Source organism: Pristis pectinata, chromosome 7 (assembly GCF_009764475.1).
Source record: "Pristis pectinata isolate sPriPec2 chromosome 7, sPriPec2.1.pri, whole genome shotgun sequence".
Taxonomy (NCBI): Eukaryota; Metazoa; Chordata; class Chondrichthyes; order Rhinopristiformes; family Pristidae; genus Pristis; species Pristis pectinata.
Genome location: NC_067411.1, coordinates 20,611,106 through 20,637,173, shown reverse-complemented (window position 1 = coordinate 20,637,173; position 26,068 = coordinate 20,611,106). Strand labels below are relative to the sequence as shown.

General features: G+C 40.0%; 1 protein-coding gene across 15 annotated transcripts in view; it reads left to right on the top strand.

Annotated features, from left to right (window-relative positions):
* Window positions 1-26,068, top strand: part of LOC127572413 (sorbin and SH3 domain-containing protein 2-like) — a 337,556-nt gene that overhangs the window by 122,245 nt on the left and 189,243 nt on the right. For 2 of the 15 annotated variants that reach the window (XM_052019640.1, XM_052019639.1), the window contains exon 1: window positions 21,684-21,936. The exons of the other annotated variants lie outside the window; for them this stretch is intronic. The gene's annotated coding sequence lies outside the window, so the exon portion shown is untranslated. Of the gene's footprint in view, window positions 1-21,683; window positions 21,937-26,068 lie in introns of those variants that run through there. 15 annotated transcript variants of the gene reach the window in all.

Genomic DNA, 26,068 nt, shown 5'->3' with positions numbered 1-26,068 from the left:
GCTGTGAAGTTCCACCAGACTGATTTAGTGGGTCTGCTGTATGAGTAGAGATTGAGTGGACTAGGCCTGTGCTCTCTAGAGTTTGTGTAAATAAGAAATGCTCTCACTGAAAGTTAAGTTCTTACATAGGCTGGTTGCAGGGAAGATGTTTCCACTGGCTGTACAGCCTAGAATAAGGGGGTAATAGTCTCAGAAGGCCACTTAGGATAGATGAGAAATTTTTTCACTTGGAGGACAGTGAATCTGTAGAAATCTCTTACCTGGATGACTCTCAGAGCACTGGGTTCCTTCAAGTTAGGGGAAATGAAGAAAACAGTGCAGGAAAGTAGCATTGAGGTGGAAGATTGCCCACGATTGATCACCTCAGCACTTGAAGTGATGGACTGCCTATTCCAATTCCTATTTCTTATTTTGTTATATTCTCTCTTCATGGCAGTTTTCACATTTACATCAATACATCACCTCTTTCACAGTGAACACCATCTTAAAAAGTTTATAGCCTGGTATGATTACAAAGGGGTGAATGTGGTCTCGTGTACAGAGGCACATTATTACTTTAATGCCTGGATAATATCTTTAAAGCTGGCATAGGCATGATGGACAGAACAGCTGAACTTGACTAATTTTCTTTCATTGAAGCGGAAATCTGTAAATATAATGTGCTATTGCATCGGTCAGCAGTTGAACCTGATTTGCAGCCTTGTGGGGAATATTCTATGTTGTGGTCTCTGCAATAATATTTGAAGGTTAGTACTTGAAATGCTTATCAAAGCACTACACAGAGTAATATTAAGGCCCTCAAATAGATCCTAGGTACAGTATCAGCTAAGATTTCAGCCAGGGCAGGGGGTAGTGTGTATATGGTTCGTGTCTGTGCAGCAATATGTCATCCCCAAATGCTTTGGAATCACAGAATTAGACTGGAAGCAAAATGTGGCTGAGAAGAACCCACACAGACAGCAAGAATCATACTGCAGTTACTCCAAGCAAACAGTACTCATGGTGGTGGACAGCCTGATAACTGTTGGCCAACTGGAATGTTGGTGATCGTTCCTTGTTTTTGTATTAGACACAAATGCATCTTAATTATACTTGAGAGGAATATTTGATCTGGATTACGATTAGTTTGTGACAACTATTGACAGCACAACTCTTCGGTTATGGTTCTGGCACTTAATGACCATTGCTTCTATGATCTCTCGTTTAGCTTTTCCAAATCTAGTTTTCTATACTTTTTTTTATTTACTAGTGTGCCGTCATTTGCAGCTTCATTCTCCCAACTTGTTCCCTTCTAACTTGTTCATGTCGTGAATACCTCTGATTCTTTTCAGCCTACGTACCTATATATAAGCAGATATAGAGATATTCAAACTTAGCCCTGTCATTGCAGACCTTTTAAATAACTTTGCTATATCTGTCAATCAGGTTTAAATAAGAAGTGATGTAATGTCAGACGGTTATGTTGACAGCTTCACAACTTTGACGATTCATCTGCGAAATCTCTTGTCTTCCCACATTGTCAATCAAACCTAGATTCCTTATCCCATCTCCTTCTATTCTCCTCGTGTTCTTGGGCCTGTTCAACTTTGTCAGAGCATCTCAAAATTATTTAAAATTATTCTAGGAATTACAATGCAGAGGTAAGCTATTTGGCCCTACCAATGTATGTTGATATTTCGTAGTTAATCATTAAATAATGTTGCAGGCATGGTATTGTAGCGGTTAGCGTAACACTATTACAATGCCAGCGACCCGGGTTCAATTCCTGCTGCTGTCTGTGAGGAGTTTGTACGTTCTCCCCGTGTGTCTGCGTGGGTTTCCTCCGGGTGCTCCTGTTTCCTCCCACATTCCAAAGATGTACGGGTTAGGAAGTTGTGGGCATGCTATGTTGGCGCCAGAAGCGTGGCGACACTTGCGGGCTTCTCCCAGAACACTCTGCGCAAAAAAGATACATTTCACTGTGTGTTTTGATGTACGTGTGACTAATAAGGATACCTTTATCTTATCTTAGCAATGTTGTTTCTGCAAAAAATAAAAATAGAAAATGTTGGAAGCACTCATTGTTCAGGCAACACCTGTGGAAGGAGAAATGGCATTAACATTTCAGTTTAAGGACTCTGTCAGAACTGGGAAGGAGAGAAACCAAGTTATTTTTAAGTTGGAGAGACTGTGGGGATGGCAAGATGGGACAAAGGGAATATCTCTGATGTGTGAGGCCTGGGGAAGGCTGCCCCCCAAAATCACTACGCAAAAGATATATTTCACTGTGTGTTTCGATGTACATGTGACTAATAAAGATCTTATCTTCTTAGTCGGTGGGTTATTGGGGGCAATTAGAGAGGGAAAACATGAAACAAATATAAAAGCTATGAAGTGAAGGCAGTTAGTGTGAGAACACAGAGGAGGGTAAAAAGTTGTGAAGTGCAGAGCCTTCGGTTGCGCTGAGCAGGTCAGGTTCAACTAATGGAGAGAGGAAAACTGAACCAATATCAGAGATGGATGACCTGACCCATTCTAAGACCTTTGAGAATTTGATATTGAGCATGGAAGGCTGCAACATGCCCAGGTGAAATGTGAGCTGCTGTTCTTCAAGTTTTGTTGGGCTTCATTATAACAATATACAGGAGGACAAATCCAGTCAGAGCAGGAGTGGAAGGGAGTACTCGTATGGCGGGCAACAGGAAGCTCAGGATCACCACTGCTGACTGAGCCCAGGTGTCCACAAAGCTGTCGCCCAACCTGCAGTTGGTTTATCCATTATAGAGGATACTGCATTATGAGCACTGAATGCAGGTCACTAGACTGGGAAAAGTGCAAGTGAATTGCTGCTTCACCTGGGAGGACTTTTCAGATCTTGAATGGTGGGAAGAGGTGAGAAGACAAGTGTTGCACCTCCTGTGTTTACATGGGAAAATGTCGTAAGAAGGGGAATGGTTGGTGGGGGCAGAAACGTGGACCAGGGATTTGCAAAGGGAATGTTGAGAAAGGAGGAGATGATGATGTCTGGTGTTGGAATCCTGTTGCCTCGCTACAGGTTTCCAGAAGTTTTTTTTTTATATCTATCTATACCCTTGATTTTCAATTTCCGTTTAAGCACCTGCCTAAACTGGAGTTGTTGTAAGTTCAAAGTGGTTTACGGTGGGCAGCTCACTTCTGAGTTAACTTCCCAGCTGGCGGAGGGAGCAGGGCTTCAACGCTGATTTTTATTTTTGGGCATAAGCTGCCAGATTACATTAAAATGTCATGGTCCCCTTTCTGCTTGGAATTGACATGAAGATGACATGGAGCAGATGATTTCTTGGGTTGTGGCTTCCAGGAAAGTGGGTGTGAGGAACTTCTCGTAGGGATGGTGGCCAGAAGTTGGGATAATCGGAGAGAGTGAGTTTTCTTCTGCTGGACAAATCCTCCTTGTCCCAGTGCCACAAAAGAGAAACAGCGGAAATGTCAGTTGGACCTCTTCTCTTTTCAGATTGCTTTTGGAACTGTTTACTCTTTGAGAGTGAAAGCTCACAGGGGCATCTGCTCTAGCCTCAGTTAACATCTCTCCCAGATCCAATTAGTGTCATAATACCTGGATTTATATTTCAGGTTTGTGCTGCCTAGGTCAGTGCTTTGATGCATTGCAAAACCCTAAAATTAACAACCATTGGAAATGATCAGGACCTGAGCAAGTAGGTAATCTAATTGTATTCATGCAGTGACTATGCTACTGAAATAATTGGCTACACTGCAGTGCTCCAGAGAGGCACCATGTGAATGAAGCCTTTCGTTCTTTGATTGTTCAACTACCCACTTACCTGATCTTTGCTGGATGGGTAAAGATTCAAATCCAGGATATTCCTTGTTTCTTAACAAAAACAACATACATTTTGCATCAGTCAGAAAGTCTGTTGGTGTTTTGCATTTGCCTCTCAGCCCTTTTGAACTTAATTAAAAAAAAATAAAGCTGATTCTCCTCACTCCTTAAATCTTCTGCATTTAATAGATCTTGCCATTCCAGGAGCCTGAACTGCATGCCTGTGGTAACCCTTGCCCATCTCGTCGTAATTTTAAAAGCCACATTCAAATTGCCCATTAATCTCCCTTATTCTGAAGAAAACAGCCCCAGCTTTCAAATCATTTATTGTATAATACTAACAATCACTGTTTTTGTGTGGCTAACCATTGAGGTAAATCTTTTTATTTTAACCTCTGTGCCACAACTTTTTGTTAAAATGTGCATATTTGAATAAGGGTTTGAAATGGATCCATTACATAAATGGCCTGCCTTCATTCATGGCCTTTTGTAGAGAGGATCCTAATAATAAAAGCAAAGCCTGCCTGTAAAGTTCTGCTGCTCCTGGTGTTATCTTGAGCTAAAACAAGCTTCCTTCTGTGTAAGCACCTGTTCCATGTTCTTGGCTGCTAATACTTGGATTGCTGCATGTTTGGAGGCCTGGTGAGAACAGGATATTAAACTACTTTGTCTCCATGACAGGATGCTACAATTCGCATTAATCTGGGGCTTGAGAAGAAATGGCGAAGAGTTAAAATGGGTAAAAGCAAGTGAAGGATATGTTGTTGTAGCTGCTAGTTTGTAGGAGATGACAAATCATAAGATTTTCTAAACTTTATGTTGAGGAGGACAAATTTTTGTCTTGTCTAATGTAAAAGTCAGCCAATAATTATCAGCAATGGGAAAAAAATATTGATTTGGCTATTCCAATAAAATAAGAGAAACAATTGTAAACTCACTATGAAATAAACTGACAACTACATAAATTCAGGTCAATAGTGATTCCTTAGTTGTTCTTGTCTTCTCCTAGGTTTTATTTGTAAAAGCTGGTTGAATTGTTCCATGGATTTGTTTTGATTATTATTCCTATTATAATTCTAGCTGGACACAGGTGCAATCTGTATGCAACAATTGATGAGCAACTTTCAATTTTTATTTAGATTCTCCACCACCCAACAAATGTGTGATGTCATTTCCATTCTTTTTTTAGATATCTTGTACCCAATCCCATCAATCAATCACTTAGCAAATTTGTTTGGAATTACTGATCATAATTCTTTAATATAACCATTATTTTAAATGGGCTTCCGCTGGGCTCCAGATTGATAGAACATCCTAGCACCATAGATGATCCTGTTGCTTTTCCCTGCTCTTCTGCAGCTATTTTTGTTGTACTGCTCTTTAGCGATGGAAGAGAATAAGTCAAAGTCTCCTCTGCAGAAACTCGTCAAAAATTATTGACACCACATTATTCATAACCACTGCCTGTATTTTCTTCTTGACAGTACAGAATGAATAAGTTTTACTTTTTTGTATTCAGTCATTCGTTTAAAAATCTGAGGGACCCTGTATGCATGTTGTCATTAGCTATTATTTTCTCCCTTTTTCATTTGTTTCCTTGTTTAAAGTAAGCAGCTTTATATTATTTTTATACATTAGCTTTAATCGTAAGGGGCACTATTCTAGGATAAAATCACTGTCTTAAGAACCAGCAAGTGGAAGGTTCAATTTCAAAGGTATTGCAAGCAGTTTGAAAGGTAAATAATATGTTGGCAGAAGGAGGCTACAAGGGTATATTGATAGGTTAAGTGAGTGGGAGAATGTCTGTGGGGGAAATGTCAAATCGTCCATTTTGGTAGGAAAAAAATTGTATGTGCGTATGTAAATATAAAAAAATATCTGTGTATCTATCTAGCTGACGAGGCATTGGAGAGCTTGGAGATCTGGGTGTCCTCGTGCATGATTTGCAGGAAGCTACTATCAGGTGCAGCAAGCAATAGAAAAGCTAATGGGATGTTGCTGTTTACTGCAAGAGTAATTAAATACAAACATAGGAAGGTTATGCTTCAGTTGTATAAGGCATTGGTGAGACCACATCAGTATTACTGTGTACAGTATTATTCTCCTTAAAGATTCAAATGTGTTGGAAGCAACTCAGAGGTTTACTAGACTAGGCTGGAATTGGCAGGTTGTCTAATGAGGAAAGGTCGGATAGGCTAGCTTGTACGTGCTAGAGTTTAGTAGGGACTCTGATGTAGCCCATTGAAGATTGTAAGGTTTTTTTGGAAGGTAGAAGACAGAATAAACCAATTTCTTATTTGTATCAAAAAAAACCCAAACTGCTGGGAAAACTGTGCAGGTCAGGCGGCATCAAGATGGAGGGATAGTTGACGTTTTGGGTGGAGAGCCTGCATCAGGACTGAGAGAGTAGAGTGGAGATAGCAGGAGGGGTGAGGCAGGAGCTGGCAGATAATCAGCTGAGGCCAAGGATGATGGGCAGATGGAGCCAGGTAGCAGGAGGAGAGGGTGGAAATAGAATCAGAGGCTGGAAGGTGATAAGCAGAGACAATAAATGACTGAACATTCTGCATTCTGATAAGTAAGGAAGGTGATGTGGAACCATATATGGGAGGGATGATGAGCAGATAGAACCATGGTGGGAGGGGAAATAAATTGGGTAATGGTGGGGGGCACAGCTGGGGGTGTTGGTTGGAAAGAGGGGTGGGGGTTGAGAGAACCTGGGTGGATCAGAAGGAGATAGAAATGAACACACTGAGGGTGGGTTGCCTGAAGTTGGAAAATTCACTGTTCATTGTTGGGTTGCAGACAACTCGAGTGGAAGATGAGGTGTTGTTCTTCTAGTTTACTTTTCCCCTCTTCCCTGGCAGAGGACAAGGTAGAAGGCAGACAGACAGGTCGGTATGGGACAGGGTAGGGGGGGTTTCTTTCCCTTCCCCCACCTGGTTCTGTCTGCCCATCACCCACACACTTAACCCACAGGGCCTCCTGTACCCTCCCTCATGTGGTTCTACTTATCACCTTGCTTGCTTACCAGATTCCAGAACTTGGTTGCCGTTTGTTGTCTCCACTTATCACCTTCCAGCCTCTAACTCTACATCCACCCTCCCCTCCTGCTCCGTAACTCCATCTGCCCATCATCCCCATCCTTGCCTGGTCCCACCTATCATCTGCTAGATCCTACCTCCCCCCCTCCTCCCCCCTCACCTCTTTATACTAGCTATCGACACCGTCTCGACCCGAAAGCTGACGATCCCTATTTCTCCGCAAATGCTGCTTGACCCACTCAGTTCCTCCAGCAGATTCTTGCTCCAGATTCCAATGTCTGCATCTCTTATTTCTCTCTGATTTGAATGGTGAAGAAGGCCTATCACTAGGGGAAAGTGAACTTCTGTTAGCACTAATTCATCAGGTACAAGGTGCATAGGAAGTGTTTAAGATGGTATCATTCTACAAATAAACCATTGAAGCTGTAATCAATTTTTATTTGAAAATGTGCAGCAGAGAAGATCAATACAGAAAATATATTGAATTAAGAGACTGTTTTAGCAGTAGTCCAAGATCAATTTGTCAGGAGATTGAATCTGAAAAAACTGTTTTGTATTTTGTTCATCCAATGTTTGTAGGATTCATATGTGTGTAAATATATTTCCTAATTAACATTGTAAAAAGAGCTGTGGGAATCTGTGGAAAATGATGATGTTCTGCTAGAATTTGGATTAAGGCCATGGAATATTTTTGTAGCTTAAAACATGTATCCGTGCAATCCAGTGTTTTCATGGTGGATCACATTCAAGTGTGTTATCACACACAGCTTGAGCTGTTGCCGTTTCCCCTCTTTCTCCCCCCCCAAGCGCGCTCTTTCCTTGCTTGCAGTACCAACTGGAGTAATGTTTGCCTTTGTTGTCCTGTGATTATTCTTTATCTGTCAGATTTGACCATAAATATCCATATGCTATTTAACTGTAGAAACCATCATCGTCGAGCCCAGTGCTGACCTTGCGTGAGCTTGCTTGCACTTCTCAACAGGGGTCTTTGGAAAGTGATCAGCAGTGAAATAATGGAAAGTTTTTCTCTTGCCTACTCCCAATTTGGATGTATTAAGCTCACTGTATGTCTCCTCTCTCAACAACAACCCCTTGCCCACTGCCAAGAAGGCCCACACCTACTAGTTAGCAACTCTGCTGATCTTGGGGCTACAGTGTCTTTGGAGCCAGCAAAAAAAAAAACGTACTATTTTAGTTTTCAAAAGCAATTTCTGGAACATTTGAAAACAATTATTGGGATTCATACAAGCAAGTACGTTCTGACTGACCTGCTCAATGCCATTAACGTGCAGACAAAAGACTTTCTATTGTCAAGGTGAAGATTGGATTTTCAGAAGTAATTCATTTACAAAGGTTTAATGAACTAAAATCAGATTCTCATGGTTGCAACATTTGTAGCTTTGAACTGTGCTCAAAACGAGCTCATTAAAGTTCAGTCCTGGCCACTGGTACTATCAGACCATTTCAGGCTTGACCATATTGAATTCCTGCCTCTCTCAAGGCTGCAGGACTAGAAACCTGGACTGAAAATAGATCATTGACTTTTAAAACCAATAGGCAGATTCTCTCACAGTTAGAAATTCAATAAAGGTGGGATGATGAGTAAGTTTGCAGTCAACATAAAAATCAGTGGAGTTGTGGATAGTGAGGAAGGTTGTCACAGGATTCAGCAGGATATTCCGAAATTATCACCTAATGAATGTTTAATATTAGATGCACCCATTTCGGAGGAAGAAATAAAGCAATTTCTTCAATGAATTCAGGTAAAACACCTGGTCCCGATGGGTATATAGTTGAATTTTTTAAATCCTTTTCTGATCTTCTCTCTCCCAGGTTAGGTAAAGTTTTTAAAGATGCCCTATCAGTAGGTAAATTACCACAATCCTTTAATGAAGCAACTATCTCTTTAATTCTTAAAAAGGATAAAGATCCCACTGAATGTGCATCTTACAGACCTATTTCTTTATTGAATGTGGATTTCAAAATTTTTGACTTTCCAAAATATTGACTTCCACAAATTATTTCTGAGGACCAGACAGGATTTATTAAGAATCGTTATTTGCATTTTAATATTAGGAGGTTAATGAATATTGTATATACCCCTTCATCTACAACTCCAGAATGTGTTATCTCGCTAGATGCTGAGAAGGCATTTGATAGAGTCGAATGGGAATATTTATTCAACACGCTTGAGAAATTTTATATCCGCGATTAAATTGATATACCATATACCTTTGGCTTCAATTCTTACTAATAATCAGAGAACCCCCTTTTTCAGGCTTTTTGAGGCACTAGACAGGGCTGTCCTTTATTATTTGATATTGCCTTGGAACCCTTGGCAGTTGCCTTTCGGGACTCTTCTAACATATTAGGTATTACTCGTGGAAAGGGGACCCATAAGGTATCACTATATGCAGATGACCTGTTACTCTATATCTCTAACCTGGAGAAATCTATCCCTGCAGCATTATCACTGCTCGCTCAGTTTAGTGTTTTCTCTGGTTATAGATTAAATCTTAATAAGAGTGAACTTTTCTCATTAAATATGTAAGTCCCAATTTATAGGCAATTACCATTTAGATTAGTGACTGATTATTTTACATATCTGGGTGTTAAAATTACCAAGAAGCACAAGGACTTATTCAGAGTTAACTTCTTACCTTTAGTCGAGCATGTTAAACAATTGTTTACTAAATGGTCCCCATTGTCTCTATCATTGATTGGTGGAATTAATGCGGTTAAGATGAATATTTTACCAAAACTTTTGTATTTATTTCAGGCGGTTCCAACTTTCATCTCAATCCTTTTTCAATACTATTGATTCTAAAATTTTTTCATATATGTGGCAGAATAAAAACCCAAGGCTAAGTAAGAAATATTTACAAAAATTAAAAAAGGATGGCAGTATGGCTTTGCCTAACTTTAGATTTTACTATTGGGCAATTAATATGAGCTATTTAATTTTCTGGGCACATGATTTAGATGTAATTCATTGTCCTCGATGGGTGTATCTTGAGTATGAGTCCGTGCAAGGATTTTCATTAGCTTCTATTTTAGGAGCCTCACTCCCTTTTGCACATACTAAATTAAGTAAACAAATGATTAACCCAATAGTTAAACATACAATACGAACATGGTTTCAATTTCGTAAATTTTTTGGATTGAATAAATTCATTTTATCAAGTCCTATCCAATCCAATTTTTTTCTTTCAACCATCCAGAATTAATTTAGCTTTTTCTTTATGGAAAATGAAGGGAATAACACGCTTTCGTGATATATTTATTGATAACTGTTTTTTGTCTTTTGAACAGCTGTCTAATAAATACAATTTGCCTAGATCACATTTTTTTTTGATATTTACAGATTAGAAATTTTTTTAAGTTATTTTACCTAAATTTCTGATGCCATATAAAATTGAAATAACAGGAAAAATGTTAGGTTTTATTCCTTATCAGAAGGGCTTGATAGCAATAATTTATGATCTGATTATGAAAATATGTCTAGAGACACTTGATAAAATTAAGAATGAATGGGAAAGAGAACTCCAGTTACTTTTACCTATAGAGACGTGGAAGAAAATTCTCCAATTAGTTAATACATCTTCAATGTGTGCTAGGCACTTTGATACAATTTAAGGTGGTTCACAGGACCCATATGTCGAAGGACAAGTTAGCCCATTTTTATCACCATATAAATCCTATATGTGACAGATGTAATTCGGAGGTGGCCTCCTTGACACATGCTTTGGTCCTGTCCTCTTTTGGAAAAATATTGGAAAGACATCTTTAATATTGTTTCAACTGTATTGAATATTGATTTACAACCCCATCCTATTACTGCAATTTTTGGGTTACCAATGATGGATTCTGGCCATTTATCCGCTTCTGCTTGTCGTATGATTGCTTTTGTTACATCAATGGCCGAGAGATCCATTCTATTTAAATAGAAGGATCCTATACCTCCTACTACATTTCAATGGTTTTCTCAAACTATAACATGTTTAAACTTAGAAAAAATTAGGAGTGCTACTGTTGACCCTTTGCTTAAATTTGAGGAAGTCTGGAGTCCATTTATACAGTATTTCCATATGATATAAGCAGACCTTTTTTGAATCCCTTTCAATAACCTTTGAATATAGAGGAGCGGAGCTAATGACACAATAATGTTTATTTTTAACCGAAGAAATATCAGTCCAGTTTTTATTAAGTTTTTGGTTTGCTTTTATTATTTTTATTTGATTTGGGGGTTCTCTTTTCATATAATTAAATTTCCTTTCAAATTTTTTTTGTATCATGTTCACTTAGTAAGAGATTGGGAGGTCCAGATTATATATTTTACTCCCCGTGAGGGTATATATTAACTGTTATTATTGTTATTCGGATTTCTTCGCACCGTGTGTATAATCACTAATGTTATGTATATTAATTTGAAATTCAATAAAAAGATTGAAAAAGAAAGGATATAGAGTAGCTGCGAATGTGGGTGGAGAAATGGCTGATGGGGTTTAATCTGTACAAATGTCAGGTGTTGCACTTTGGGAGGTCAAATGCATGAGGAAGATATACCGTAAATGGCAAGACCTTTTATGAGCTTTAATGTACGAAGGGATCTTGGGGAGCAAGTCCATGACTGCCTGAAAGTGGCAACACAAATAGATAGGCTGGTAAAGAAGGTGTATCTTCATCTATCAGGGTGTCAAGTATAAAAGTTGGGAAGTCGTGTTGCAGCTATATAAAACTTCGATTAGGCCGCATTTGGATTATTGCATGCAGTTCTGGTCACTGCATTACAGGAATGGGTTGGAGACTCTGGAGAGGGTGAAGAAGTAGTTTACCAGGATGTTGCGTGTATTAGAGAGTGTTAGCAATAAGGAGAATTTGGGTAGACTTGGATTGTTTTCTCTGGAGTGTTAGAGGCTGAGGGGCGACCTGATAGCAATATATAAAATTATGGGAGGCATAGATAGTGAGAGTCTTTTTCCCAGGGTAGGAATGTCAAATACTAGAGGGCATCGCTTTAAGCTGAGAGAGGTAACTTTTGAAGGAGATTTGTGAGGCAAGTTTTTTTTTACCCAGAGTGGTAGGTGCCTGGAACATGCTGTCAGGGAAAGTGTGGGAGGCAGATATGATAGCAATGTTTAAGTGGCTTCTAGACAAGCACACGAACAAGCAGGGAATGTAGGGATATGGACCATGTGCAGGCTGTTGGAATTAGTTTATGTTGACATCATGGTTGGCACAGACATCACGGGTTGAAGGGCCTGTTCTTTTGTTGTACTATGTTCTATGAATTTTCTTCTCATTGGTTCACACCTTTTGAAAGTCTGAAATCGGGGTATCCTAATTTTACCATTCTTCTTGATATGCAGTTGACTTACTTTGATATTTTACAATTGGAGACGTGTAGAAATTGGAAATATTTTGGAGTTCCACTCTTTGTTCACTGTGAATGATGCAGGAGATGAGAATAACCATTCTCAGAGTTTCTGAGGTGCCTTGACAGGGTTAGAATGTTTGCTGTCTGTTAACAATGGCATCAGGTGTGTAGAGCAACAAACCAATCTACTGGAGGAACTTGGCCGCTCGATCTGCTGAGCTCCTCCAACAGGTTGTTTGTTGCTCCAGATTGCAGCATCTGCAGTCTCTTGTGTCTTGGGTATGTAGAGCCAAGGAGGGCAATCCTTAGCCAAGTGTGTCAGTTAAGGTTCTATAACTGGGAAACTCGGAGTCCAATGAAGCCTGGTGGCTCCCAAGTAGACAACTGTTGGTCGTTTCCAGGAGGAACAAGGATTTATGCTGGTCTTAGTTTGGCAGTTGTCTCCCCTCACCCACCCCAAGTGCCATTTGTGAAGTGGTAGAAGCACAGCATTTATGCAGACCCCTTCCCCAGAGGTTGCTACGTGAGTTCAGCCTTGTTTTAGATCCATTTGCCAAATTAAGAAGAGTTACATTGTAGAGCACTGGACACTTTTTTGATCCAGAGGAATAAGTTCAAGTTCTACTTGGGCAGATGGAGCATTTAAGTTCAAGTTGTTGGTAAATCTGAGCTAAAAAGAGATTCCTTAATGGTGACCGTGGTCTTAAAACCCATGTGATTCACCAATGATCTTCCAAGAAGTGAATCTGCTATCATTGTCGATTTGGGCCTGTACATAACTTCAGACCCATCCATATGCTTGACTGTTGAGTTCTGGGAAAATTAGAAATAGGTAATATATTCAGACATTGTCAGAAGTGAAGTGGGAGAGAATAGGGCCCCTCAAAGTCCAAGACGGAAATATATGTGTGGAGCTGCTGGAGATGGGCAGAGTTCTCGATGATTATTTCTCCTTTGTTTTTACCATGGAGAAAGATGCGAAGACTTGGGAACCTGGTAAAGTTAATAAAGTTGTTTCAGGAGCAGTCCATATTACAATAGAAGAGGTGTTGCATGTGTTAAGATCTATGAAGGTAGACACATCTCCAGGTCCAGATGAAGTATATCCAAGAACACTATGGGAACACTATCCTCTGGTGAGGTGCCAGAAGACTGGAGAATAACAAATGTTGTTCCTTTATTTAAGAAAGGCTGTAAGGATAGGCCTGTTAGCCTGACACCTGTGGTAGGTAAGTTGCTGGAAAGCATTCTGAGGGATAAGATGTGCTTGTATTTGGAAAAGCAGGGTTTGATTAGGGGTAGCCAGCATGGTTTCATGTGTGGGAGGTCTTGTCTGATGAATTTGACTGAGTCTTTTGATGAAGTGATGAGGAAGGTTGATGAGGGAAGGGTAGTAGATGTAGTATATATGGATTTTAGTAAGGCTTTAGATAAGGTTCTGCATGGTAGGCTGCTCTGGAAGGTTAAATTACATGGCATCCAAGGGGAGCTAACAAACTGGATACAAAATTGGCTGGATAGTAGGAAACACAATGTGATGGTGGAAGGATGTTTCTCAGACTGGAGGTCTGTGTCTAGTGGTGTGCGCTGGTGGTTGGTGCTGGGCCCATTGTTATTTGTCATTTATATTAATGATTTGGATGAGAATATAGAAGGAATAGTTGGTAAATTTACAGATCACTCTAAAATATGTGGTGCTGTAGACAGTGAAGAGGAGAATCAAGAATTGCAGTGGGATCTTGATTGGCTGGGTAGGTGGGCTGAGGAATGGCAAATGGAATTTATTTCAGATAGGTGCAAATTATTATAATTTGAAAGGACATTTCAAGGTAGGACTTTTACATTGAAAGGAAGGGCCCTGGGTACTGTTGTAGAACAGAGGGACCTTGGAGTACAGGTGGACAGGGCAGTGAAGAAGGCCTTTGGCATGCTGACCTTCAGTCAGGACATTGAATATAGAAGTTGGGAGGTTAAGTTGCGATTGTACAAGACATTAGTGAGGCCACACTTGGAGTACTATGTTCAGTTTTGGTCACCCTATTATAGGAAGGACGTGATTAATCTGGAAAGAGTGAAAAAAAGATTTACAAGGATGTTACCAGGACTCAAGAGACTGAGTTATTGGGAGAGGTTAGGCAGGCTGGGCCTTTACTCCTTGGAGTGTAGGAGACTGAGAAGTGACCACACAGAGGTATATAAAATCATGAGGGGGCAGAGACAGGATGAGCAGTCTTTTTTCCAGGGTTAGGGAATCGAAAACTAGAGGGCATAGTTTTAATGTTAGAGGTGAAAGGTTTAATAAGCACCTGAGGGGCAACCATTTAAGAAGTAAGTGGACAGGTCTATGGATGACGAGAGTTTAGAGGGATATGGGCCAAGTGCTGGGAAATGGGATCAGTTTGAATATACATCTTGGCTGGCATGGACACAAGGGTTGAAGGACCTTTTTCCATGTTGTATAACTCTTTAAGTGTTCCAGTCTTGTGAATGAATAAAGAAACTAGGTGACAGAGATGACTAAGTGAGTGTCTGGCAACTTTCCCACTGACCTTTTCAAAAGTCTGATAGAATCAATGCCTGAAGAAGTTTTCAACCTAATCCCAACACATCCCTTGAGGACATTTGGCATCTTTATATCTTCCAAAATGTTATTTTTTATTATTTTGATTAACCACATTGATAGTTGGAAGAGATAATTTAAATAAATGCACTTGTCAAATAACAAAGCAAGGTTTTAAAAAAAACTAATATATTGAATAGCACTTTAATATGAGTGTCTGTCTTTAATTGCCTTTAATAACTTGCACTTTAACTCACAAAAGAAGCTGTTTTTAAAGTTAATTACATCAATCAGTTTTTCTTTAATACATTTTTAAATAAAGTACTGATCAGTAACTGTAGTTCTTGTCCAGTGATATAAGAACTGAGACTAGTAGCCTATAGGTACCTAGTCTAACTGACCAACTGCTCAGTTAAAGCACAAAGCCACTGAAGAGCCCCTTCTGAGTTCCAGCTTTAAGCCTGAAGGAAGAAAGAAGGGCCTAGTTGCCAGTATGTAGTAGATATCATAGTATGGACATTCACTGCTGTAGAACCCTTCTTCCCAACAGCCATCCACAATTCTATTACTGTGCTTGTCAAAGTTTTTGCACAAGGAGAAGAAGCTACTGTTTTCAAACTGTTTGGTACAAATAATAGAATTATTAGAATAAATAGGACACCATGGAGAGCTGTTTTTCCAAAATCCCATGCATATGCTGCCTTGTACTTCTCACAGTTTCACTGCAAATTCATCCATTCAATTTCTTCTTGAATTTGCTTTCATTGCCCCTGCCCCAGAGCCATGCATGGTTCCATATATTCACTGCCTGATTTATAATGTGATGCAATGGTTTCAGTAAGATTCATCTCACTGTGACACCTATTTAGTAATGAAATACTTTTGGCATAATGTACTACTATAAAGGCAGTATTGCTGTCAGGCTAACCGCTGTCAGGCTAACCGCTGTCATGTGCTAAATATGGGTTCCACAGAGCAGTGATGATTAAATAGATCAGTGATAGTTAAGAGACCAAAAATTGTTAGTGATGTCTCGTCGCTCTTGAATAGATTTGACCAAGATTACTATTTCTACATTTATTTTGGATACATTTATTTCAGTTTATTTTGGAACTTGTTGGTTAAACAGATATTCCATACATTTTTAAAAAAAATAATGTATGGTATGGAAAGATGTTAAAATGATTCTGTTTCAAATATTTTGTGCATGACTGTTTTAAATGCAATACCTATGGACAAGAGGAGTAACCCAATGTGTCAATATACTGTAACACAATCATCTGGTCATGCTACAAATCGTCACCCCTACTGTCATCTAGTCACATCCTTAGATCTTGAAAGCAATGATATGGCAACACAAATAGTAGGCAAGCTTGACACCAAGTACTTGGTGTACTGCCACAAGCCTCCTTTTAGCCACAAAGATGTATTTCTATAGTCCTTATTGAAAATTGTGCCCTACTAGCTATTGGGGCTAGTGCACAACAAATTCCAACTTCATTAGCCCTTGTCAAGTGCCTCATGGTTTTTGTGTGACCAAAGCAAATCCCTCAGTTCGTGGTACATAACAGCAGGGTGATGTATTTCCTGATATCACAAATCGAGTTTTTAGACCACGAATTCTTTCCAGCCAGAGATCTTGTCTTGTGTGCAAATGTATGCATGTACAGTACTGATTAGTTGAATATATTAGTGCAATTGACTTAATCATTCAGTTTTTGATTATTATCCACTGTTTCCTATTTGTGCTTTAACCATGCTGAGGAAATCGTGTGGACAAAATGATATGATTTGTTAAATATCCTGCTGTGTTGCACTGACCTAATTTACTATGAATTTTATTTTACTGTGCATTATCTTGAATTGCTGCTTTGGGCGATCCCTTACACAAATGGTGGTTTAATCAGCTAACATATCTGAGGCCTGCTTAGATGTCCAACTACCAAAGTAATGCAGCAACATTAGAACCTCCTATTTTATGAGCTAGTTTTGATTACATGCCCTCAAGTGGCCCCACTGGTCTTCCAAAAATACTGAATTCATGTTTAATTGGCAGATCGTTAGTAATCAAATGGGAAGTGAGTTAGGGGAAAATAACAGTGACTACAAACTTACTATAGACCCTGAGAGTCAGGCGGCTCGGAAACAGGCCCTTCGGCCCAACTGTCTATGCCAACCAAGATGCCCATCCAAGCGAGTTCCATTTGGCCCATATCCTTCTAAACTATTTTCTAACCATGTACTTGTCTAAATAGCTTTTAAATGTTGTTATTGTACCTGTCTCAACCCCTTCCTCTGGCAGCTCATTTGCTCATTCAATATATTTACCACCTTTTGTATGTGTGGGTGAGGAAGAAAAACCCTTAAGTTCCAATTAAATCTATCCCCTCTCACCTTAAACCTAAGCCTTCAAGTTCTCAATTGCCCAACCCTGGGAAAAAGACTGAGTGCATTCACCCTCTCTATGTCCCTCATGATTTTATACACTTCTATAAGATCACCTCTGTCTCCTATGCTCCAATGAAAAAGTCCTGTCCTGTCCAACCTCTCCCTATAACTCAGTCCCTCGAGTCCTAGCAATAATCTTATAAATCTTTTCTGCACTCTTCCCAATTGAATAACATTCTTCCTACAGTAGGGTGATCAGCTCTGAACACAATACTCCAAGTCCGGCCTCACCAATGGCTTGTACAACTGCAACATAACTCAGTGCCCTGACTGATGAAGGCCAGTGTGCCAAAAGCCTTATTCACCAGCCTGTCTACCTGTGACTCCACTTTTAGGGAACCATGTACCTGAATTCCAAGGTCCCTCTGTTCTCCAACATTCCCCAGGGCCCTACCATTTACTGTGAATCAAAGTCCTACCTTGATTTGACTTTCCAAAATGCAACATCTTGCACTTACCTGAATTAAACTCCATTTGCCATTCCTTGGCCCACTTACCCAGCTGATCAAGATCTCCCTGTGATTTTTGACAACCTTCTTCACTGTTGATGATACCACCTATTTTAGTGAGGTACTTCAGTGTAGGTACTTTAATGTAATAAAGCATCATAAGGCACTTTGTAAGGAAGTCCTCAGTTGAAACTTAACCCTGACCCACAAAGAGGTAATCTGACAAATAACTGATCAAAGGAGCAGGTTTTAACAAGGGAAGAAGGACTGGGGTGATTAGGAGTGGGAATTCCATAAGCTAGGGTCCCAGCGGATGAAGGGATGACCAAGGCAGACTGAGGGAAATGGGAAATGCACAAGAACAGAATGAATTAGTACCATAGTGATAATAAACCTGATGTGCTTGCTGTACTGGAATTTCATGTTAATAACAATTCTACATTGTTAATTTCATTTTGTCCATTTAAGTGTGTTATAATATGGATTCCTCCCTTTGGAGCCTTCAGATAGGTGGCTTAATTTGAACTAAATTTTCAAAGGAAGACTTTCCATCAAAAGAAATGGATGCAAATCTGCTTAAATGTTATAAATCTGATGTGATCCATGTGTTTTGAAAACATGATAGATTTATAACTAGAAAAGATGTATGTATTTTGTGCAGTTTCTAGTGTGCAACCAAACTGCATAAAGATGTTGATCCAGAGTCATGCTTCTCCCTTTCACTGCTTCTACTGGAAGCTCCAGTTCTGAATTGGTGCACCTTGGCCCTAGTGTGTACTATCCAGATGAACTGCAAAGGATGAGCAATCACTACTGGTCAGGACAGTAAGCCGCACCCCCCCCCCCCCCCCCCCCCCCACCACTTAAAATGAATCTTTTAAGAAAAGATGTGGAATCCAGCCAATGTTTATTACACATGAAGGAAAGTGAAAATTTGAAGCTAGTTATATAGAAAATAGGAGCAGGAATAAATCATTTGGCCCCCTGTGTTTTCTCTGCCAGTCAATAATCCCAAGGCTGATCCTTTCATGGTCTCAACCACACTTTCCTGTTCTCTATCCCATGACTCCCTTTAGTTTTTGATTGTCTATCAATCTACGCTTTGACTATGTTCAGTGACTGCCTCCACCGCTCTGTGAATTTCAGAATCGCAGCACCTTGAGAGAAGGAACTCCTCCTCGTCTCCATTTGAAATGGACAAGCTCTTAATCTGCAACTATGATCCCTGGTTATAGGTACCCCCGACTAAGGAAGCATCCTTTCAGTGTCCATAATATGAATCCACTTCAGAATTTGTTTCAATAAAGTCGAGTCACTCTTCTAAAATCCACTGAATATAGGCCCGACCTGCTGAACCTTTCCTCACGTCAACCCCTTCATCTCGGGCATTGACCTAGTGTCTTTCTCTGCACTGTCCCCAATACAAGAACTTCCATCCTTGAATAAGGAGACCAAAACTGTATGCAGTTCCTCCAAAGGGCTGTGGATGCAGGGTTAATTGAAATTTAAGTCTGAGATCCATCAACATTTCTTTTGGTAAGGGTATGAAAGGAAATTAAACCAAGATAGACACATGTAGCTGAGGTTAATGATCTGCCATGAACCAGTAGACTGACAGAACTTTTAAGGGCTTCTGATTGCTATGTTCTCAATCAACAAATATTAAGCTAGGTTTCTTTTTGGCGTGAGACAAAACATAAGCATTGGAGTGTCATTTTGGCAGACAACAAATTCTGAGAACCCTTATGCTAAGAATTTTAATAAAACTGTGGCTAATAATGTAGGCTGCTAAGCTATTTTCAGCTCCTTAATAAATGCAACTATAATAATTTTTCTTTTGACTGGTCTGAGTGCTTGAAGTGAGTATTTGCTTATCCTAGCTGAACAGTCTTCCTTGTATTTGAAATGTTACTCATCTGCATTTATTAAAAGAGATTTATTTGTGCAGTCCTAGAGGGAAGAGGCATTAGATAACCCAATGATGAAGATTATTCAAGGATGCTGTCAAATACTGCATTTTCATGAAGATATTAGAACACATTCAAATTGAATTACCTTCCGTTTAATATAACATATACAAGTGTGCACTTAAATCTTTTCAATAAGGCCTGTGGTTGAATTTCTAGTCAGTGGGGACACCTAGAATGGCAACTGGGGAGGACTCAGTAATAGCGCTGCTGCTGAATGGTGAGCATCTCTTATTACAGATCGTCATTACCTGACACTTCCGTGGCATGAATGTTGCTTGCTATTTACCAGCCCAGGTCTGGATGTTGGCAACAAGAGGGTACAGCCTACTTCGTTCTCTGGGGAATTGTGGATGGAATTGTACAAGTGAGTGAACATCCAGAATTATGACTATGTAATGAGAGACGGTGATGAAGTAGTGATGGAAGTGGCGTGGCCTGGGACAATGTCCTGAAGAGCTCTCCTTGCTGGGGCTAAAGTATTTGGCCTAAGTAACAAATTACTTAATTTTCTGTTGGGGATGAATCCAGCTATTGCAAGTTTTCCATCTGATCCCAGTCACATTTACAGTTTTTTTTCTTGATGCCAAATAATATTCTAATGTTTGGGGCAATTTTTCTTGTCTCGCCTTCTGGAATTCTGTTCTTGTGGCTATGTTTGAACCAAGGCTGTAAAAGGCTCTAAAACTTGGTCATGGCATCATTGTCTTTTCAACTTCTTCCATAGCTACACGCTACCTTTTACCTCTGCAACCTCTTCCAGCCCTGTAGCCTACTTGTGCACCTCTAACCTCTTGAACTTCACTGATTTTAATGGAAAATTGTGCCCTCTCCTACCTACATTCTCGGTTCTCTGCAATTTTCTCCCAGGTCCCTCCTGTCTACCTCTACCTCTCTACCTCTCTCTTTTCCACTGAGCCATCCAATTCTTGCTTGAGTGAGTGTGAGTTTTTATTCATTGTGAGATGTGGGTATCATCACTTGCCTTTGCAGTTGAACTTGGTCTTAAAGCAAATGCTGTGGTGGGATATGTACAAGATAAGTAAACTGCTCACCTAAATCTTTGTGCTTACCTCTACTTGATCTCCAGTTTTCATGTTTTCTTCCACTCTATGCCCTTCTAAACTACTACTCCTCAAACAGCCAGGCTGTCTCTCCCCACCCCCACCCCCAAAACACCTAGAGCTCTCAATTATATGTCTTCCCAGGTAATGCCTCCTGAGCCCAACAGCACATTTTTGCCCATGAAGGTGCCAGGCCTTAGTCTCAGGACAGAAATAAAGTCTGAGCTGAGCCAAAGACCTAAACAGTCACCAGATCTGTGCCATTCTAGCACACACTAATGTGTTCACAAGGATATCTAGGGACATTTGATGGAAGGAAGATCATTTAGAAAGCAGCTGAGGATGGTTCGGCCTTGGTCACTGCCCTGAGGAAACTCCCAGGGCACAGAAGATTGACCTCCAAAAACTACAACTATCTTCCATTTATCCTGCGAGTCCCATTGACTTCAGGTTTACTAGGGTTCCTTGACTAATGCTGCTTTGTTTTCAAGGGCAACCACTTCCGCCTGAACTCTGGAATTTGGCTGTTTGGGGGCAGGCACGATAGCATAGCGGTTAGCGCAACGCTCTACAATGCCAGTGACCTGGGTTCAATTCCGGCCGCTGTCTGTAAGGAGTTTGTACATTTTCCCTGTGTCTGCGTGGGTTTCCTCCGGGTGCTCTGGTTTCCTCCCACATTCCAAAGACGTACGGGTTAGGAAGTTGTGGGCATGCTATGTTGGTGCCGGAAGCGTGGCGACACTTGGGGGCTGCCCCCAGAACATTCTACGCAAAAGATACATTTCACTGTGTGTTTCAATGAACATGTGAACAATAAAGATATCTTATGTTTGGGCCAAGGTTGTACTGTGGGGTGGTCTTGTGGAAACGTGTTCATCTGGACACAGAACCATGTCCAGCTTGAAGATCTGACAAGCAGTGAAACCTAGTATAAGAAAAATCTTATGGATATGTTTGAAAACCCTATTTCACAAAACATTTCAATGACAGCAAATGGAAAAATACAAAACTCATTAGTAGCTACCAGCCCTTTCAGTGCAGTGGAAAAATTATCAACATTAAGAGAAAAACAAATACTGAGCAGTAACTGGCTTGTTTCGGTCAAGGACATTCCACTGAAACGGGAATACATGCTCAGATTTTGATCTCACTTTGTGGTAAGGGCCATTTTAAAATTCGGGATATATCATAAGGAGTTTTGTTCCTCTCTGAAGACCGAGGGATTTATAAGGTTAGTTTTTTTAATATAATTTTTGGGGCTATGAACCCAGACTGACAGTAGTGTTTTTTATTCAGCTTTAGTAAGTGGTGTTCAGCAGAGGGATCTGGTAACTTTTATATATTTGCATTTAAAGGAGTCCTCACACCCTTGTAAAAACTGTCCAACTCTTGTTTTTCCCTGGGTAATTAATGATCAGACATGGCTGATAGTCGCTGCACAAAATATGTAACTTGTTTAACTACAAATTGATGAATCAGTAATGCCAGAAGATTTAAGCTGCGTACTAAATAAGAGTTGTTACTGAATTGAAATATTGTACACAAAGTCAAATTAGCAGCCACGGTAAAGCTGAATGGAGCCTTTGCTGTTAGCAAGTAGTCACAGACAGCTGGAATCTGAACTATTCACTGATGTCACTTGTTAAAATCTACAACAGAAAATTATTAGTGTGTTGGAAGAAAGTGTGATGGATTAAGATGTTGTGGGTGTAGTTGCTTGTGAAGCAGCAGAGTGAAGAGACACATTTAGGCTGGACTTAAAGCCCATTGAGAACTGTCTGCTTAATGAGTCAAGCCGTAACATCTCTGCTGCACTGCATGCTATCTTGTATGCTGCTGAAAATAACTGCAAAAGCTCTACGATGAGCAACAGCTGTGCTTGTTCTGTTATATTTTGCTTTGAAACTTGGAATGTTGGTCAAATCTAAGCTCAGACAGCAGATCTCCAAAGGTAGGGAAAATTGTTTGAAAACTTTTCATATTGGATGCAATGTTAGGTTTCGCACTGATAATTAGCATCTTTCTCATATGACTAATGTAAATGCTGGTGGCTTTGGCATTGTGTTGCACTTGCAATTACATTTCTCCTAGCATTTCGTACATCCCAGAGAGTATTTGCAGAACTTCACCTACTTTACACAGCCAAATTCTTTCAGTTTAAAGAATTTTAGAGGCAGAATCAAACAGCATGGAAACCAAGTCCACGTCAACCCATTTACACTTATTCTATACAAATCCCATTTTTATCATTTGACCATTTGTTGAGTTGATATCATATTGGTTTCATCAATTTCAACTTTTGGAAGTTTGCCATGGATAAAGTATTATTGTAGCGTGGAAATTGGATTTAATTCATTTTTGGTTGATTAAATGGGTTTGACATTTTCCCTAAATGGTAAATCAACGGTCATAAACACAATGGCTAAATTGGGATATCCTCGCTTTAAGAGCTTGCAGTTGCCCTGTTATTTGCACACTGCCCACTGGGCAATGAGTCTGTGCTATTAACGTGAATTTTCCATGGCAGCCCCACAGGAGGGAAAGTGTGGGAAAATTTAAGGGGGGAGAGAGACAATCGAGAGGGAAAGGTGGGGTGGGGAAGGAGGGTGAAATGGATGGGGAGGGAAGCTTCAACAGAACAGTAGTGGATAATGGGTCCCCCACACTATGGAGAAGATTGATTGGGCCACTGCGCCAGTGGTCATCAGGGCTTAAAGGTCATGGCATTTAGAATACAGATGCTGCTACCTTTTTGTTTATGCTGATTGACTCCAAAAAAGACAGCGTGTACATTCCAAAGACGTATGGGTTAGGAAGTTGTGGGCGTGCTATGTTGGCGCCGGAGGTGTGGCGACACTTGCGGGCTGCCCCCAGAACACTCCACGCAAAAGATGTATTTTACTGTGTGTTTTGATGTACATGTGACTAATAAAGAAATCTTATCTATGTGGTGGAATCAGGAAGAAGCAAAAAAAAAATGGTGTCCTAGCAAGGACCTTTCAATTTGTGTATAGTTCCTGGTTTTCTGTAAGATGTACTGCTTGTTTCACTGTGGGTGAATGAAGGAGATGTTTTATTTCCCTGCTACAATTAAAGTTTGAACACCTCATAGGTACTTTAATGCAATGCTGTAGAAGTATAGCATTCTTTTGCATAAGATGTTAAGATGAGGTGCAATCCAATCGTGTGTTTCCACTATAAGTACTCACACAACAATATGACTGATCAATTATCTGATGTGGTCTTTGGGGTTTTTGTTGTCTGTAATTTTGTTGCAACAGGAAACTAATGGTACTGCAGGTGCTCACATCAAACATAACACTACTGAAAAATTTTAGCACCAGACCTGACTCGAACAGAGTATCCAGAGGATTTAAGAGGCAGCACCTGCCCCTTGTGCACCCCATACCCCACCCACTTCCCCACTGCTACTTGCAAAATCTAAAGGAAAGGAAGGACTTCATTTAAGTTTGAGGATCTATAGCTTGAGTCAGGCCTGATGTGATTCTTGCATCTCGTGTGACTCACCCCAGTGCTGGCTCACCAAAGGAGTGCTGTCTGCATCCAGCTTCCTGCAAAGTTTACTTTGTTCTGAGTTATTAGAAGCTTTCTTTACTGGGCAGCATGGGCACGTGTGCTCTTCTAGGTTCCATGAGGCAGCCAGGGCTGTCGTGTGCCAGGCTTCTCCACTTTACTGTTTCTGGTTGTGTCTGGACATCCGACAGCAGGCCTCAACCTGACTGTGCAAGGCCATTCACTGGGCCTTCTGCTCTCTGAAGTTTAGCTCTTGCTCACTCACTGAGCACCGATTGATTTTTGTTTGTGTTTCATCTCAATTGGCTAGAAAATGCTCCTAAGAGACTGGGACAAAGTCTTGAGTTAAAATAGTCCAGACCTCAATCCGGTGCAGCCAGATTAGTGTGATTCCATTCCCATACCAGAGTTTGGATCAGGACTTCCAACTGATTCTGGTATATATCTTTCATATTGGATGGGACAATAACGAAAGAAATGGGAAACCATAAAGAGTGGACAGTCTTGATATTGATGTTGACCATGAATAAGTTTGTTGCCTCTGTACTGAAGTAGAAAAAATCTATTACAACTAAGAAATTGGAAGAAAGTACAATGGAATAAAATACTTACCATCTAAAACTGTTGCAAAAATCGTGCATGGTAGCCAAGAACAAAGTCCTTCCTGTCAATGAGTCTTCCAAGTGAAGTTGTGAATAGGACTTTTTGTTGTGTGATTATATCTTAATGGGAAAAGTCTCATTTAAGAAAAAAGGTAGACACAGCTTTTTTATATTTTCACCTAATCGTACTGAAAGAAAGAAGTCCCAAAGGAGTTGAAGAATTCAACACTGCCCTCAAATGTAGCTGTGTTCCCAAAGAACAAACAGTAGTGGTATGTACAGCTCCAGCCAAGGTAACAGTGTGCCTTTGTTGTTGCTTTGAATGTGGTGTCAGATTTTGGTCCACAAAAAAAAATAAACTTGCCAATCTTTGTTTATTTAATGAGATTCCAAGAACCAAGTGAGAAGTCTGTAGCTTATTTTTCCACAGGCAAAAGGCATAAAGTGGAAATTGTTTTACTAAAATGTTATTGGCAGAATAGAAGGTGGTGATATTGTGCAAAACATTACAACAGTAACCACACTTCGTTGGCTCCAAAGTACTTTGGAATGTGCTGAAAGTGATGTGAAAGGCACCACATAAATACAAGTCATTTTAACAGTGAACAGAATGTATTTCTAAACAAGCCTGAAGTGATCAAATTCTTTGCAACTGAATACCTTCTTGTAGAAAAGACAAATACAACCCTGTAATGGGTCCTACTTGATAACCTGTCTTTAATGCAGTAATTGACAGCAGTTAGATGTAAGTGATGAAGCAGTAACAAAACTGGGTCCTGTCCATGGGATTTGCTCGTGCTTCCTCTCTGTAATATTAAAACAAAAATCTCTTCTCCCTTTACATTAATATTTTGCTGATTTTTTTTATTCCCACTTCTGTTTCTTTTCTCTTTTCTGCTCAATGGTTTCAATTATTATTGCTGATAATATATCATGGTCTATAGGGCCCCAGTATGGTAGTGTTCTGGAGCATGAGTTAGACCAGAACACTGGTAGAGGATGGTGTTCTGTTTGCAAGATTTTCAAATTGCTTGCCGTGGTGGGATTTGAACTACTACTGGCATTTTGGGGTGTCTATTATAACAGTGTGTCCAGGATTGTCATGATACAGCCAGTGTGGGTTTGTCACTGATAAAGGATGATAATCTGATTCTCCTGTCCAGAACACTTCCTGGGTACTTTTTAAACCTCATTTGACATTGTGCTGTGGTAATGCACCATATACTG